The following is a 17083-nucleotide window of genomic DNA, read 5'->3' as shown; positions in this document are numbered from 1 at the left end:
AGTGAAAGCTATAAAATTTATCTCACTGCTTTCTTTTTGCTCGTTGTTGATCTGATGGCAGCTGAAAGGGCAAACGAGAAAGGGAGGTATTATGTTTCAAGGGGAGAGTTATAAAAGTCTAAACTGCATCCAAAGTATATTTTACTCCTAATAATGAGAACTGGATGAACAGCCTTTAAAAAAATATGAACCTACCCCAACTACATTGGTTCAGAACGAACTGATCTAATGCAGTTTTCCAAAGAATAATTGATATTATATAATCATAACTGGCAGTTTATGTCATTAAAGTGACACTTGACACTTTCCTGCTAACCAGTTTAACATCATCAATTAGAACATCACTTGTGTAATGACATTTTAGTAACCGGTTTAATATCATAAATTATGACATCACCTTGCTTTATGGCATCAGGGTTGAATAAAAGGTTTTCTTTAGAAAAGAGAAAAAGGAAAAAAAGTAGGAAACCTTAACATTGCCCCTCATTTTTTCCTTATAAAAGTTACGTATGTTCTAGCCCTCTGTTCACTATCCTCATTAGGGAGGATCTGAGAGCTGAGAGGCTACAAACAATTGAAATAAACAATTTAAAAGAATGTGCTCTGGGTTAGCACAGACAACCTCCCAGTAGACAGTAGTGTCCTTTGCATAACACCAATGGAAATCGTCCAGAAAAGGAGAAGAAAGTATAGGCATGCTCATGGAACCTGATGAACTCAATTATAGTGCAGTAATATTTACCGAGATGTGGTGTGAAAGTTCAAGATTGCGTCATTACCCACCAGCAGGTGTTCTCTTTCTTCATGGTCAGTGGCTTTGAAGTGATCCTTTATGTCTTATTCTTCACTGAATCATCAAATTTGGGTACTGGAGTCTGGTATTTTACATCTCAGACTCTCGTGGACAACTGGGTGATTGCTGGTGATTCGAGTTCTGAGTTGGCAAATGGCTCCATTTATTTGTATCTATTTAGCCTTATTGAACCAGACAGGAGCCAGACATGAATTGAGTTCAGAGTATTCTCAATTAAACAAAGGTCCATGAATGTGTGTCTTTGTAGGATTAACTGCAAGTAGTCAAATATTTTAAGTAGATTGTGTGTTTTCAGAGCTGGCTTTCTAATGGCACATAGCATCAGCTTCCTTCCCTTCCTACCAAGGTCAATATCAGTGACCACAGCCACAGGCAGAACAAGTTATAATCCAGCATTTTCAAAATTCTTCCCGCAATTTTTTCTCTTGAAACTGAATCATTACCGTATTACGCTGTGCTGAACTCCACTGGGACTCTACCCTGAGATAATGCCCAGTGTGTCTTCTTGCGCTTATGCGGAAACTTAACCTTGTACATGCAGATGGTCCCTGCAAATTCATGTGCTTCTCCCATAGCTTGCCTTCATATCAGGTCCTTGGTTTGCAAGGTGGGGAAAGAATCCTAGGTAGGAAGTCAAATTCACATTTTAGAAACTGTTGTGTATTTATTGGGGCATAAGCATGTCCGTGAGTAATCCAGAATACTTTCCCTTGCTAATTCCCAGACTGTAAATCAAGGATATGCCAAATGGGTGCCACATGCCATCTGGGCATCTGTTCTCTCCTCGATCAAGTGTCCAGTGCTCAAGAGATGCCCAAATACTGGCAAGAAGGTGATAAGTTGGTAAGTATGATAACACTTCTTAAATTACAGACAAAATTTTAAGCAAATCCATGTAAATTGTCAGTGCATATCTTAGTGGTCTTCTGAGGATGCTGTGATTTACCTCCTCTCTTTTCTCAACATTTTTTCAAAAGTTTTTTTCCCCCATGAATATTTATGTCGATGCCTCATTTGCTGACTGAATTTCTACTCTACTGGAATTATGCTTCCCCATAGTGCACCCAGGAAAGGTGAGCCGTTAGAGGTGAGAAAAAGAGATTCTGTGACCTTTAGGAAATAGCAAGTGGCACTAGATAAAACCTATTCTGTGAGGGGTTACTTATGGATTGGGTGGACATAATTACCAAAAAATTATTGTCTCTCTGAAACAATTAACTTCTGGTAGATCAGAGTCCGAATCTCCAGAAGCTCTGAACTTTTGCAAATCGGCTTTGGCCACTGGCACTCTTAGGCAATGAGTAATTCTTAAAATAGGCCTGAGTGATAGGTACCACATATTTCTAGTTATGAGTATGGACTTATTTACAGCTGGCATTTTTTTTAAAGTGAGTTGTAAATGTTAAGGTGCTAGATTCAATGCTTATGAATGTGTTTCCTTGGTGATAAAGCTTTCACTAAGCATGTTATCTATCTGTGCTATCTTATATGCAGACAAGAGGTGATTCACACTGTATGTTATAGGTCTTGTGCTTTAAAATTGAATCCTCTATTGACTTATGGCTGAGAAACATGGAAATCAAATCCACAGCTGGTTCTTCTTAAAAGTGAAGTTTTGGCAAAAGCAATGAAGGCTTTAATGCATTACGAAAGTGTGCATTTTTTTAAGTTATTTCACTTCCTATTTTCTCTCTACAAAACTCCCTGAAGTTAGGAGTGCTCTTGTGTTTCATCTTGCAGTTTCAGTAGAACCCAGCCTTGATTTTCCATGCCCCGCTACTGCCTATTAAATGCAAAGAAAATGTTAGTTCATGGAGGTACACAGATAAATACACAAATACACAGAATGAGATCTTTCTGACACAAAGAAGCAATTTATCTAACGACGAAGCAGTTGTGGTTGGAAACCTCTTCAGTGGAGAAATAGAAATGGCTTTGGAACAGGTGAGGTGGGACAGACAGACTGAGCAAAACCCTCCTTGCCCTGACAAATAATGTCACTTACATTAAAGTGAGAAGCGCTGGCCCAGTTGAAGTTAATGGGAGTTTGAACGTTCTTTCCACTTAACCTTCCTTTGTAAGTAAAATAAGGGAGAGTTGGCCCCATGGGTGTCTGTGAGTAGTTACCTAGCGTATCTCTGCTCTACTCTGGCCTCCTATAAAAGGATGGTCTTGCTTTTCATCAGCTCCAGCACTCAGGAGCTTGGAGGGGTTATAACACAGAAGAACAGGTAGATAGATGCAAAAGATGCAAAGGGAAAGGAGGCCAGCAGCCAGTGAGACATCGCTGGTTACAAAAAGCTGTTGTCCCAGCACACATTACGCGTCAGGGTTTAAGAACTATAAATGGCATAGGGTTATGTGCATTAATTGCATCATAAAGTTAGAGGGGTCCCAAAGGAGGTCTGGTCTCAGCTGTGCTGTGACTGGGACAAACAATTAATGAGACATCTTACAATCTCATTAGGCAGGACAGAAGTAGAGAGTATTAATCTCCCATTCTCTGTGTTTGAGACTTGAGTTTAAATATGCCCATTGTTTACACAAACAATCTATGTAGTAGAGGGGAATGGACCTGACTTTTCCTGAGCCCTATTCCAAATTTTAGGGACTGGCTTTTCTTTCCTTCCTGTTTCCACCAGCATGAGCTCTGCAACCATCCTTATTGCGCAGAAGTTATCAAAGATGTTTAGATTGGCTTTTTGTCTCTAATTCCAGCTTCTGTTTCTGTGATTTACGTTTTGGACAGCCGCAGTGTCATACGGTAAACAGCAAACTGTTCTATTCCCAATGATCTTCTCTTCATTTGTTAAGTAACTCACTGCTTTCCTTGCACATACAAAACCATCCTACACATTTTTGAGAATGATATTTTTGGGGGCTTCAAATACAGTAAAGGTAAATCAAGAACCAGGTCAAGTGGCATTGCGTTTCTGAAGCACAGTGGAGAGAGACTTTCTGACTGTGCAGGTTTTAAAACCTCTTTTTGGCCATTTAGGAGAGATGAGGCAGATGTTGACACCCTTTGCTACCCATTTAGCAAGCTGTACCCCAGGTTGTAGCAACTTGGTGGAAAAATGGGTTCCCTGGTATGTGGTAATGCCCCCACAGAGGTCTACGTTCTGCTGTTGGAACTGGTACAGGCTTTCTGGCATCCCTAGATAAACTCTCGTATCATTTAGCAAAGCTGTCAAGGGCTGACATTGGCTTTGGAGACACCTTAGAGATGGAGCATAGGGCTACCACCCCATGGGCTAGCCCTGTAGAAACCCACATGGAGACTACCAAGTTTATAGGCTGTAGGAATGGCTTCGTGTGCGCTCTGCTTCAGTGGCACGAGTCGTGTAGGACTGATCTGGAGAAATCTATTCATTGCTGGGTGGGCATGAATGTAAATGTAAGGATCATTCATGTCAGCCTCCAAGTGGACTGGCACCCTGCAGATGGCTCTGATTAGAGGCCAGAAGAAAGGAAGAAGGTGCAGTGCCTCCTAGAGCCCGTATTCCTGCTTTTGGATTTGCTGACATTGTTGACTTGGCTTTGGGACAGCTTTTGCTGGAGCTGTTGCCTAGATCTTGATTTTGGCATTGTTTTGTCTTTTCTTGTACTGTTTTGTCCCAGTTTGTCTTTGGAAATGTCCAAAAATGGAAGAGGCGCCACATTGTCAATAGCAGGGAGGGCAGAGGATTTGTCTCCTTCGCTCTTGCTTGGCCTTGAAATTCTCCTTAATTAGTATTATCATTAGATTCTCACTCGTATCACCCACTCTGTCTATTCTGCTTAAATATACTACCTCCAAACACAACAAATCTGAAAAAGTGTGCATATTATTTTTCTTTCTAAATCAAGTCCAAAAAAAATGAACCAGCGGTATAGTTCCGCTATAGTAACTGCTCATTTTGCTGCTTAATTTTTTTCCCCCTTCTTTCCTATTTCCCTTTGTTTTTCTCCACATCTCCAGGATACATAAACTCCCTGTCACTCTCACAGCTCTTTCCAGCTCTGCAGCTGCCTGTCAAGAAATAGATGGTAAAGTTCCTACTACTGCCCATTCCTTACATTCAGAGAAGTGTTGGTTTAAGACCCACAAAAGTGATTTGCTTGCCTAGATTTTACCCATTCCATGAAGTTTGCAATTTAACAGGAAACAACACAAAGCAAACAAACTGCCCTCTAACCTAGGATATTCCTCTAAAACATCTCCCTCAGAAAACTCCCGCATCAGGACAAATATAAGGGGATTTGGAAAATATTTGGTTTCACCTAAGCATTGACTGGATGCCACATTTCCTAGAGGGCAGTTTCCTTTGTGAAAACTGTCTGAAAATGGAGTGAGATGAAAATTAGTATTTCTCCTATCCCATCCTTGTCCTAAGTATATTACTGAATATTAACTACTAATAAAAAAGGAAAAAAGGACTTTGTAGGTTCCTGAAAGTTGTTGAAGATGGACCCTTGTGAGAGCAGAGAAATGAGTTTGAAGGAGACCGGTCCCGTGTCTTTTTGCTTTACCACATTTAAAGAAGTGCAGGAAGTGAAGTATACATTATTGTCGATATTTATTTTTAACTTTGCTGATATTTTCATATGTATCTTCAATTACAAAACTGACACATTTTTCGGGTAATAAGTATTTTCATTAGTGTTATTTCCTTCCTCCAAGTTGAAGCAAAAATTACAGATGTGACAAACAAAATAATAAAGATAAACAAGGTAATGTTTGCTTTTCCAGCAGTCTGCTTCCATAGTCGCTGTTGACATTTTTAGTTTTCTGACAATGGAGCTGTTTAGTAAGTTCCTCTAAATTCTTACCCAGCCAGAGCCAAAGTCATCTCCCAAGCAAATTCCTCCTTACAATTACAGTGTGATACTTCATACCTGGCATAGCTGTTTCTCAGTAGCGATTATGAACTAGGGATTATGAACTAGGGATTATGAACTAGTTAAATTTAAGACTGTAATTTGTTTTTTAAAGTTCCTCTTCGTCATTCCCCATTTTTCGGTCCCCCTACAAGTATCTTTTAAGTGCACCTTAAATCACGCCAGGCCCCAGAGGATAAAGGTAGATGCACGGATGTTGCAAATACCTGGCTGTTCCGCTAACCGGTGGCTTTGCAGGGACCATCCTGAACATCAGCCTTGATTTTAAAGTATGCTGTTGCTTTGGCACCCCTGGGGGGGGTAAACAAGTGAACATTATGTCATTTTTTATAAATGTCCATTGGACTTGCATGGATTCTCATTAGTTGATGTATCAAGCCTTCACTAACTACAAGACAGATAAGCTAATAGATACATCAGTTAAACCAAGTTGAGCTTAAGTGTCTTAGATAATAAAGCTTGGCATAAAATCTAATTCAAGCAATTTCAGCAAAAAGCATAACAAGTAGCCAATCTGGGATAAAAATGTTTTTATTTCAGTACCTTCTTCTTCATAACATCCTTCACAGACGCTATAACATTATTTTAGTCTTTAGAAAAATATCTAACAACATGATTGTCTCACACCAGGCATAATCCCAGTGGAAATTAAAATTGCATGCATTTTCTCATCACTCTTTATTTAACAACTGGGAGAGTTTTAATATTTGAAACTCAGCAAGAAAATTGTCTTGAAACACAGAGAGTCCTTTGGGGTAATTGCACTTTTGTTTTGTGTGAACTTTAGATGAGCAATTTTTTTACAGTAATATGGATCTATGGATTATATGGTGGGTAACATATAAGTGCTTCTCACTTAACATATACGGAAAAATAGCAAAGAACATTCTAATAAAGCCATTTGTCAGCTAGCCATAGTAATAAAGATGCCCTCTTTCAGGTTTTTTAATAGTTTCTTTTAAACCCATCTCACTGGGTTTAAAAGTGAACCTGAAAGTCCCTGTATTCCTGCATGGCAGGCAATACAATTGCAATACTTCTTCATTTTTCACAACAATAACATCAGACAAAAGAGGGTGAAAGAATAAACACAACTCTGCTGTTGTGAAGACAGGAAAAACATTTTACACTCTTATTAACAACTAAAATTATAGCATCTTATCCAGAGCTATGTTTGATGAAAAGAGCAAAAGTTGGTTCTAAGAAGAGAAGACAACTGAGAAGAATATACCGAGACCTCTGCTTTGTTTACGTGGAGAATCTTGGAAAAGCTTTTGCACTATTACTGCCCCAGCTCACCCTAGGGTAAGACAGCAGCGTAAGCTGGGCTATGACAGAAAGTAGCATTTTTGCATTGCTGACAAAAAGTGGGGTGATATCCCTGCTGTGAAGTCAGTAAGAAGGGTTTTTTGTAATAACTCCTAAGTATATACTTGGCCCCAGTGCAAGTCAGCTAGCAGTTTCATTGGTGCTTTTGAAGACACTGACTTTATTTCTTTTTTTTTTTCTGTAAGTGAGAGGACATCTGGCATGCCCAAGAAATCTAGCATTAAGAGGACTTGGTAATGCAGTTTGCTTGACTCAGAGCAGCAGTACCCAGAAACCGATGGCTCATCTAGAAAATGAGCTGGTTGTTTCCCTTCAACAACCAAAGGACAAATGCTTGTGGTGCAAAATAACATTACAATAGGCTCTTGCAAGTGGCCATAGAAAAGTGATAGTGGATTTAGTAGGGTTGATTGTATCTGCTGATTTCCGTTAGAACCATTTCCTTTTTGCCTGTAATCGACCCTCAGGAGATAGGCTTGCTAGCAAGGCACCATGACTGTGGTGTAGTGGCTTCCTATATTCATTACAGCTTAGATCTCTTCTGCAGATTGGAGATTCGGAGGTCAATAAGCACCTTTTAGAAACACTCCATTCACACTCAGAGAATGCAGTTATTATTGCACTGCCTTGCATTGGGCGTTGTCGCTTGCTTTCATGTGTCCAGCAGAGCAACGGTGATGCTCCTGTCATTTTGCTTGTGCTCTTCATGTTTCCGTCTTCTGCATTTCTGAGGCAGAGGGAGACCTGCCAGTCCCTAACAGGAATTTGGGGCTCTTCCCTCAAGTGTTTGTAGCAAAGTCAAAACAGCAACATCCAAGGCCTCTCTTTATGCAGAACTTTACTCTGGAGCTAGTATTAGCGCCATCACGTTCAAACCCAATTTGATCGTCATCTGGGATGATTGCACACTGAAATATAGGCTCAGATACATATTTCCTTGGATTTCACTCTTACTGTAATATTTTAATCCTTTTCTGTGGTTCTTAATCATGACATCTTTTTCTCCCATTAAATGCCTCTCAGGAATTCTGTTCACTAATTCTTCAACTAACGAAGGCATACCTCAGGCCTCTAAGTTAGTTCAGCAGGAGAGAGGCATCAGATCTACCCCTCCAGTGCAGCATCAGCAAGACCAAACAGAAGCAGAAAGTGCTTCGTGTGCTTTTCTTTGCATTAGTCCTGTGAAGCGTGCAAATATTCATACAGATGAATATTTGCCAGGCCAGAACATTTGTCAGCAGACTCCATTTCAATAACACAATACCTGTGGGTAAGTCCGTAAGAGAAGAGAGGTCACTGAAGACATTTATTCCCAGGCAGTTCTGCTAATCACACACAGCATAAGACCTCAGGAATCTTAATAGCATGGTCCAAATGGGCTTCAGATATTTGTGGAGTCTGGGTAGCCAACGGCAATTTGGTGTTGAAGGGCGTCCACTGTAAGTATTTTGAAAAACTCAAGGTTTTTCACCAAAACATCAGATCACTATCAGAATCTCTAAAAAGCCGGAAGCCCATTGTTCCACTTTTTTTTTCTCTGCACCTAAGCTGAATACTAGGAATTCAGTAGCTGGTAGAGGGTGGAAAGACCATGTTTCTGAAAAAGAAAGGCTGTAGGTAAGCTCAAGGTAGTCTCTGACTGTCCTTGCGATCTCTATGCCAAGAACAGGGACGCTGAGGTTGTTGCCAGAATGACCTGTGTGCAAGCCAAGTGGATCAGGAGGGACACTTTGGAACAGTTATTGTCAAAGGTGTCCATCAAATCTCATACTGTTCAGCCCACACAGTCACATTTTCAAGATGAGGAAAATTACTACTACCTTCTGCCCAGGCAACTGGCTCTTCTAAGCCAGGGGCTGGTTTTGCATTCTAAACCTTGGAAATTGAGTTTAAATTGTTTGTGCAGACCCTAGCACAGCAAACACCAGCCTATGATCTGGTTCTTATGTGCAATGGTGTCGTGGAAGGCCAGATGTCCATGTCAAAAATTAACTTTATTTCCTACTGAAAAGCCTTATCATCACCTTGTCCGTACTCGGGCACTGAAAAGACTTTTGGTTTGTGTCAGTCATGGGTGACTCTTTGGAATGTACACAACTCTCACCCGATTATTCACCAAGGCTGCCAGGTATTTCAGTTTGCAGACCGCCTTAGTTATCCTTTTAAATTTTGCATCTCTCATTATCACAATCTTTCAACCCTATTGAAGTCATCCTGATTATTTCGTAGAGTCTGTTTCTTCTGTATTAACATGACTGATCCAAGTATATTAAAGAATTTCCCTTTAATATTCCAGCCTGAATATCAGTATTTGAGGAACAAACAGGTTATTCTACTGATAGAAGTTGTTGGTGTGCAGAAGGCATTTTATTTCTTATTCTCTTTGGTATTTTAACAAGGGCAATCAACTTAATTCCACGTTCTCTTGTGAGATTTTGCCTTCTGGGTAAAGAACATCCTTTACCTCCCCTTCTCCCCCTTTTCCCAAACAGTCTTCTGCTGTGCTGGGAAGATGGAATGTATAGGTGATATCCCTTTCAGAAAATATATCCATAATATATCACAAGTATTGTCATTATGATGTATTAATGTAATGCATCATCAGAGAGCTGTCAGGGCGAAGATTTATTACTCTGAAATAAGTTATGGTGATACACTGGGGAATGGGTTGACAGAATTTTTGTTTATTTTTCTAAATTAAGGACTTTTAAAGTAAGTTTAAAAATCTCTTACCTTCATGAAGTAGTAGGGGTGGGAGGGTCACGGAAAAGAGGACTTGAATCAAAAACACCAGTAGGACTCTGGAGGCCTCATAGAATAAGAATGTAATATTTTTTTCCCCAGGTAGTTTCCATAAGGTCTGCAAAGTTTAGGTTTCCAGCTTAGATGAGAGCTACAGTGGGCAGTCAAAGTCATTTTAATCAACCCAAAGTGGGCTTTACTGTTTCTCCTTTAAAGGAAAACAGAGTCTCCAAAGCATGAAAACTTCGGCTAAAAAAAGGCAAACCGGGCTAAAAACGGTCAAAAAAAAATGCGTTTTAGTACAAAAGGCTATTCCCTTTTCCAGGTGTGTCCAGTGGACTTATCCTAAACCTGATATAACTGCAGTGAAATCAGTGAGAGCTTTTCAGCAGGTTTGCACAGACTTTGGATCAAGCCCTTTCCCTGCCTCATGTGGTGAAGCCATGAAACTTGGCACATTTATAGCATTGTAACATAAAGCCATCTGTGTACAAGTACAAACTTTTCCTTATTGCTGAAGTGCTTAATGTAATTACAATCAGGCTTGCTTCTCTTCTGCTTTGCTCATACATATGCGGGGATGGATGAAAACTTGCACTGGTGAAGAATCCCGCAGCATCTGAGTTTGCGTGTCGCGTACAGCAGTGTACGTTGCAAGCCTTGTAAATCTTAGGCACTTTTGCATTTTAAGGAACACACATAACATTACAGACTGTCTTATGGAGAAACTGGTAACAGAAATATGCCCAAAAGTTCAGCCTGGATTCTTTTCTTGATAACTACACAAGACACCTGACTTAGGAGCTCAGTTGCCCTCACTTCCGTGTATAGTTGATGAGGAGTCAGAGGTGTCAGAGTTTGGGTACCCAAGATGGAAACTCCCTCCAGGAGGTGACTTTTACTCTTTGATGGCTAGAAAATGAACATGGGGCTCCTATTCAGCTTGTTGACCGCCTAAAGAAGGTTGTATTAATCCTCAGTGTCAGTTCCCCAGGTTGTCCCTGTCCATAAGCAGCTTCAAAGTGGTTGTTTCATCTTATGATTCCCTCTTTCTGTTGACTTCAGCTATTTCCAAATGCGATGTTATCCCATGCCATTTATTGTATCCTTGCATTTCCTATATCATGGGAATTTGCACGCAGTTTCTTTAATACAGAAAATAATATTGGTCAGTGCGAGTTGAATACCAAGGTTGCTTATAGGTTAATGAATGCACCGTGCTTGCTGCTGACTGACGTAATTACTGATAGGTGGGACACTGAACTTGACCCTACAGCCCATAGACATGTACTTGACTTTTTCAGTGGGGATGGTATATTCAAAAGGAATATTAGCATTAAAAAAAACCGCACACAGTGGATGAATTTGCAGGAGCAGGGAATAAGTTTGCTGAAGGCAAAGGGTGGTTATATCAGAAGAGTCTACAAATTTCTCTTCCTGAAGGAAAATAACGATAAGCAGCTTAATTTTGGCCAATTTTAGGAAGGCGGTTTAATTAATTACCTAAAATGTAGGTGTGAAATGAGTCCAAAGTTATGCAGATTACCCGAAGTCCTTTATAAACTGTGCTGTTATCAGTCTAGGAAAAACCATTCCTCCTCCATAAACTTCAGAATGGTTTGATCATGTATAGTGACATACATTGACTCAAGCCAAATTTGTTTTGATATATTCTCAGAAATGGGTATATACAGATGCTTATAAAGCACCTGCACTTTGCAGATGCCAGAAAAACCTGTTTCTGCACATGGAGAAAGCTCCAACAGGCTGTGTAGATACATGCTTATGGTTAAAAATGTACTAGTGTCTATGGACACAATATATCCATCTCAAATACAGCAGGGATTTTAAGAAGGGCACAATTGTTTTTTTTTCAATTGTTGTAACTAGTAAAAAATTTTCTTAGTATGTGCTTGTCATCAACTAATCTGCTTCTTGGAGGAAGATGGGCCTTGTCCTCTCCAGTGTCAGATGGATGAGCTTGTAGGATCACCTTACAAAATGTGGTAATTGAGGGAAGATTTGTGTTGGGATCTATGGTCTGCTGACAATAGTTTCTTTCCTAATTTTGTGATGACAAAGGAAAGAACTTCTGACCCGTGCTGCCAGTGTTAAGAGGCAAATAAGTCTCTTTATTTGAAGGTTTCTATGGAAGGTTGTCACATATGCTACAAATCAGAAGCTTAAGCACTTGCGTTGCACAGAGCTTGCAGTTACAAGTGTTTTGCCCAAACTCCTGTCCTCTCTATGAGTAGGGTTTCACTCACGTTTAGTATCTGTGGTGGTTGCTGCTCAGATCACCAGTTAACACAGTCTTAGGTCAGTAGGTTTTAAAGGAGGTAAAACATCTTGGAGAGACCATATGAAATCTATCATGGCAAACCACTGATAACTCCACATCTATTAGCTTCAATTAAGTATTTCCATGGGGAACTGTGGAACTGTTTAAAGTCATGATGACACATACACACACTTTGTTCCATCCAAAGAAATGATCTGTTTTCCAGATTTCCAAATAGCCAAGCTATTTTGTTATTGTTTTTTTTCTTTCCTCCTTTTAAAAGAAATAATTTATAAGAATTTATCTTGGGCTTGCTACAGATTTAAAAGGAGAAAAAAGATTTCTTCTGTCCGACTTTTAAATTATATGCATGACCAAAGATAAATATGTTTTTTATTTATAACTGTGGATGGATGCCAAACAAAGCCTTTCATATGACGCACCGCTGCTGTAGTGGAGAAGTACTTAAAACAGTTCCAGTCAAGTTAGGCCCCAAGACTTTTCATGCAACTTCATGCAAAATGGTTAAGACCTTTCATTTTTTTTTTTTCCTTTTCTTTTGAACGTCTTCAAAGGTTACAAGTGCAACATGCTTAGAGGATGCCAGGCTTCTTCCTGTTGAGCTGACATGGTCTGAAAACCACATTGAAACATGGGAAACTGCAGCTACCACAGATTGCAGATGAGGGTTTGGAGGGTTTTGCAGGCTGTAGATCTCTCCTACCCCTCCCCGCGTGGTTGGTAACAGTTGGATGAAGGTTATGGATGGAGGCTGGCAAAGCAAAGGACTGGCGTGCTGTTATGAGACTGGGATGAATGGACTTTGACAATACTGCTGAATAGGAATACTTGTGGAGCTAATACAAACAATTTGTAATTGTCAGAGCTGAAAAGTAAAAACATGATTATAAACTGTGCCTAGGATCAGCTTATGTCAGCTTTAAATGATTTAAAAGTCTAGTGTCTGGAGCTGCATCTTACTTGCCTGTAAAACTCCTTGAAGAAGACTTACATAACCGAATAAGCATGTCTCTCCTTTCTTGTGTATTTATTGTGAAAAGTTACTCTTTGTCTAGCTGACAGGAGACAGGTTTTTAGGACGGATGTGAAACAAAGCCTTGCAGATAAATCAGAAGATACGGAATTTCTCAATTTAAATAGAATGAGACAATTGCCTGGTAACAGTAACTCCTTTAGAAACTATTGGTTGTCCCTGTTTTATGCAAGGAGAGGATCTGAATAGTTAGGTGCTGGTGCACCTTGGTCACCTGGTGGCTTTGTGCTGTGCCAGGCTTGGAAACTGTTTCAGTGTGGATGTGAAAAAAGTCTGTAAAGGATGCAAACTTCTCTGAGAAAAGGGAAGGAGCATAAGAAAGCATCCTCTGTTACTTAGAGCCTACCATCATTATGCCTGACCCTAGCTCATTATCCCTTGATATCTGGCGCAGACAATGACCTTTGATGGCACTGCGCAACAGAATGCAAAGGAGATGCCTGCCTTTTAATTTTGGCTCTGGAATGTCAAACGTGGTAGCTTCTTCCCCACGCTGTGTCCAGTCTTCCTTTACTCAAACACATGTACAAAAATTCAAATGCTGCTAAATACTACTAAGCAACGCTGTTTAGGTACTAGGTTACATTTCTAATTTTGCTAGGAGCGCCTCTGTCTTCCCATCACCTAGCAGCCTGGAGTAGGCTGGAAGCAACTAATCTACCATGTAATGAGATAGGTTCCTGTTGACACAAGTCAAGGGCAAAACTATTAAGTCATTAGGGCTAATGTTGTAACATTCTGATACAAAGGCACGGCCTGGGCCTTTCAGATTGTACCTCTGACCTTTGAGGATTAAGTTTCTTCGCAGCTTATTTTTGGTACTTAAAAATCTGTCTTTTTTTCCTGCTGCTTCACATGGACTGATTTTTGGCCCTGTGCTAGGTACAGCCAACAGCTTCTGCAGTCTTGATTTGTCCCGGTTCTATCAGAGGAACTAAGGACAGAAAAGAAGACACATTCTTAATCCCGCAATGCCAAAAGTACATCACATATTCCTTTGCTTTGCACTGCCCGTCTGACAGTGTGGCCCAGGGGTCTGCTGGTAGAGTTGGGGAAATAGAGGTGGCTCGCAGGATTCTTCCACAAAGTAGAGAAAGTGAGGATTCCTTAAACCAATCAAGATGTCATTTAAGTATATAAAATGTAAATGTGTCTTACTATGGCCCTGTGATATTTTGGTAAAGTAACTTTTCTCAAATCTAACAGGTTTTGCCAATAACCAGATGGTTATTTCAGCCATTGTATCCTCCAGCACAGCAGCAGGTCTGCACTTGTTCACTTTCATTGTGTGGGCAAGGGAAGTGCAGTGGGCTCCAGACTTTGTCTTGCTGTCATACTTACTGTCTCTCAGGATGGGTTCACTTAATGGTGACTTTGTAGACTTGTTTAGCTCTGAAATTTTTGGCTTAATGCTTTTCCTTTTCTGAGTCACTCTCTGAAATAAGGAGCCAAGAAATATTCTCACTCGGACCTGTGCTGGGTTGCGTCTCCATTTCCCGTCACTCTGAAGCCATAAGGAATTGTCCCGTTCTCCAGGTGAAAACAGCCTTACCCACAGGTAAGCCTCATGGCCTTCATTTGTAACGAACCAGTTTTCGTTTTCAAGATGCACGAGAAAACCAAATCAAGACACCCCAAACTATTGTCTAAGTCCTATGTCTGAAACTTTTGACCAAAATGTTTTAGGCCACATAGCGAGGCCAAGAACATACATCAAGGCCTGAGTGACATTGTCAAAGCTGCTCACAGTAAGTCATTATTTAACAAGGAGGGCTCACATTATATGATACTTTTGTTCATTATATAGGAACGTATTCCATAATGTGGAGTGCTCACCAAAAAAAAAAAATCTGAGAATGTTTTAAATTTTGTTTGTAAGTTGTTTTTTAAGTCTTACCTTGCTTGTGCATTTTGCTTGTCCCTTTGGACTGCTGGAAAGGGTCCTGTCTCAAGGAAGAATTAGCAGACTGTTCTTTAAAAAGGGCATTTGGGAAGCCAGGCATCCAATGAGTTTATGGCAATAAGATGTAGAATGCTATATTTCATTAATTTCTGGTTTATTTTATTTTTGCATTCAGTGTTTTTAAATATGATTACGATGAGGAAATTAATGAATTTCTGTTTTATTTTATTTTATTTTTGCATTCAGCGACTTTAAATACAACAGTGATGGGGAAAGGGAAGTTGCAGTGAAAAAGATTTTGCTCTTAAGACTGTACGTGCCAAGGTAGGTCTGGAACGGATGCTCATGGCTGAATTAATAAACTCTGACTGTAGAGGTTTCGAACATGAATTCTGACAGACCCTTCACTGTGACAATACTAGTGGGAGTCACAATAATATCATCTGCTGCTGAACATCGCTAGTATGCGAGCACTGTTGTGCCAAAGGTTAATATGCCAGTTTTATTTCCTTCTCTCTACAGCTATAATTTAAACGAGTTGCACACATAAGTGATGTTATATGCATAGGGCTTTGCATTAAGTTTGCTATGTCAGATTTGTTTATAAAAATCATATTTTGAACCACTTGCCCAGGGGCTCCGTTCTGGGGAGCTGCAAGCTGATTTCTTTTAAAGAGGTAGTTTTCATTTTCCATCAACTTTCAATAGAGATTTTGGAGCTCGGAACAGGGAGCTCAGCTTTAAAATTAGCACTTGCCCAGGTTTACAATTAGATTTAATTACTTAGCAACAGAGAGTTTAATCTGGTTTTACATGTGTGCCACATGACCCTTCCCATACCTTACTGGGATTGCAAGGGCCCCCTGCCTCTCTTGGGGAAAATTGCTTCCCAACATTTTGGAGACCGTTTACAATGTTTTTGTTCCTACGCTGCAATGCTAACGTTGCCCATAAACCTAATAGTCACACAGTAGTTAATAAGGAGCAGAAAGTTTTATAGTCTTTTCCGCAGTTGTTAAAATCCTGCTACTGTAATTTAGTCCTAGCCACACAAACCCTATCAGTTGTGAAAAATAAGACACTCTATATTGGTGTATTCTTGGAAACCAGTAGAAGAGAGGACCTCTCCTGAGCATCTCGCTGAATGTAATGAACTTGGGGATTATTTAAATTGCTTGGCTTGTAATATAAACACTCGTGGGCTTGCCGGCAGTGTACCTTCAGGATTTGTGGCTTTTCTTAAAAAAAATAATTTTGGATTTTTTTTCAGAATCAATTGCAATTAGTGGCACTGTGGCAAAGGATGGTTTATCAGATTGCCTTTCAGTTACAGAAAATAGAATCCATTAATGATGTTGCAAACATATTTTTAGTCGGGTTCAGCAAGAATAATTTCCTCTCTTTCTATGTTATATTATGTCAACTAAGAACATTCCCAGGGTACCAGCTGAATCGTCCTTTCTGCTATTGTAGACCTTCAGAATGGATTTGACCTTCTCCTGCTAGAAGAGATGCTGATATTCATGACCACACCGGTGGAAATGAGGTAATTCTCAAAGTTAGTAAGATTTCTGGAATCAAACATGAACTGAAATGGGCTCAGATGTAATTGGGGGTTGACTACCAGTACCTGTTGGGTACACCCTTACTCCAGTTCCTTAACCACATTGCCAGGGAGCGGGAAAGGCTGGAGCTGGGACAGAGTGGTCACTGGAGGTAGTGGCAGCTCTGAAACAGCTCTGAAAAGGAACTGATCGCAAATTTCTCTAAAAAAGAATTTTCTGTTAATCAGCCTCTGCTAAATAGCTAAACAGTTACATTAAAGAAATGAAATAAAATAAAATTGCAGCCATCTTTCATTCAGAATATTTTTCTCAGAAGGTGCCTGTTCTACTAGTACATGGAAAACTAGTGTAGAGATTATTACACTGTAGTGAAGAGTGGTGGGGGAGAGGAATAAGCAAAAGCTTATTTGTTTCAAAATTGGAATCCTATGGACACCGTGAGCTCTTAAGCACAATGATACTGTGTGCTGTCTGAAAGGGCAGAGTTCTAATTACTTGGCTGGCATAACTGTAC

Source organism: Rissa tridactyla, chromosome 3, assembly GCF_028500815.1.
Source record: "Rissa tridactyla isolate bRisTri1 chromosome 3, bRisTri1.patW.cur.20221130, whole genome shotgun sequence".
Lineage (NCBI taxonomy): Eukaryota > Metazoa > Chordata > Aves > Charadriiformes > Laridae > Rissa > Rissa tridactyla.
Note: the sequence above shows the minus strand (reverse complement) of the source record.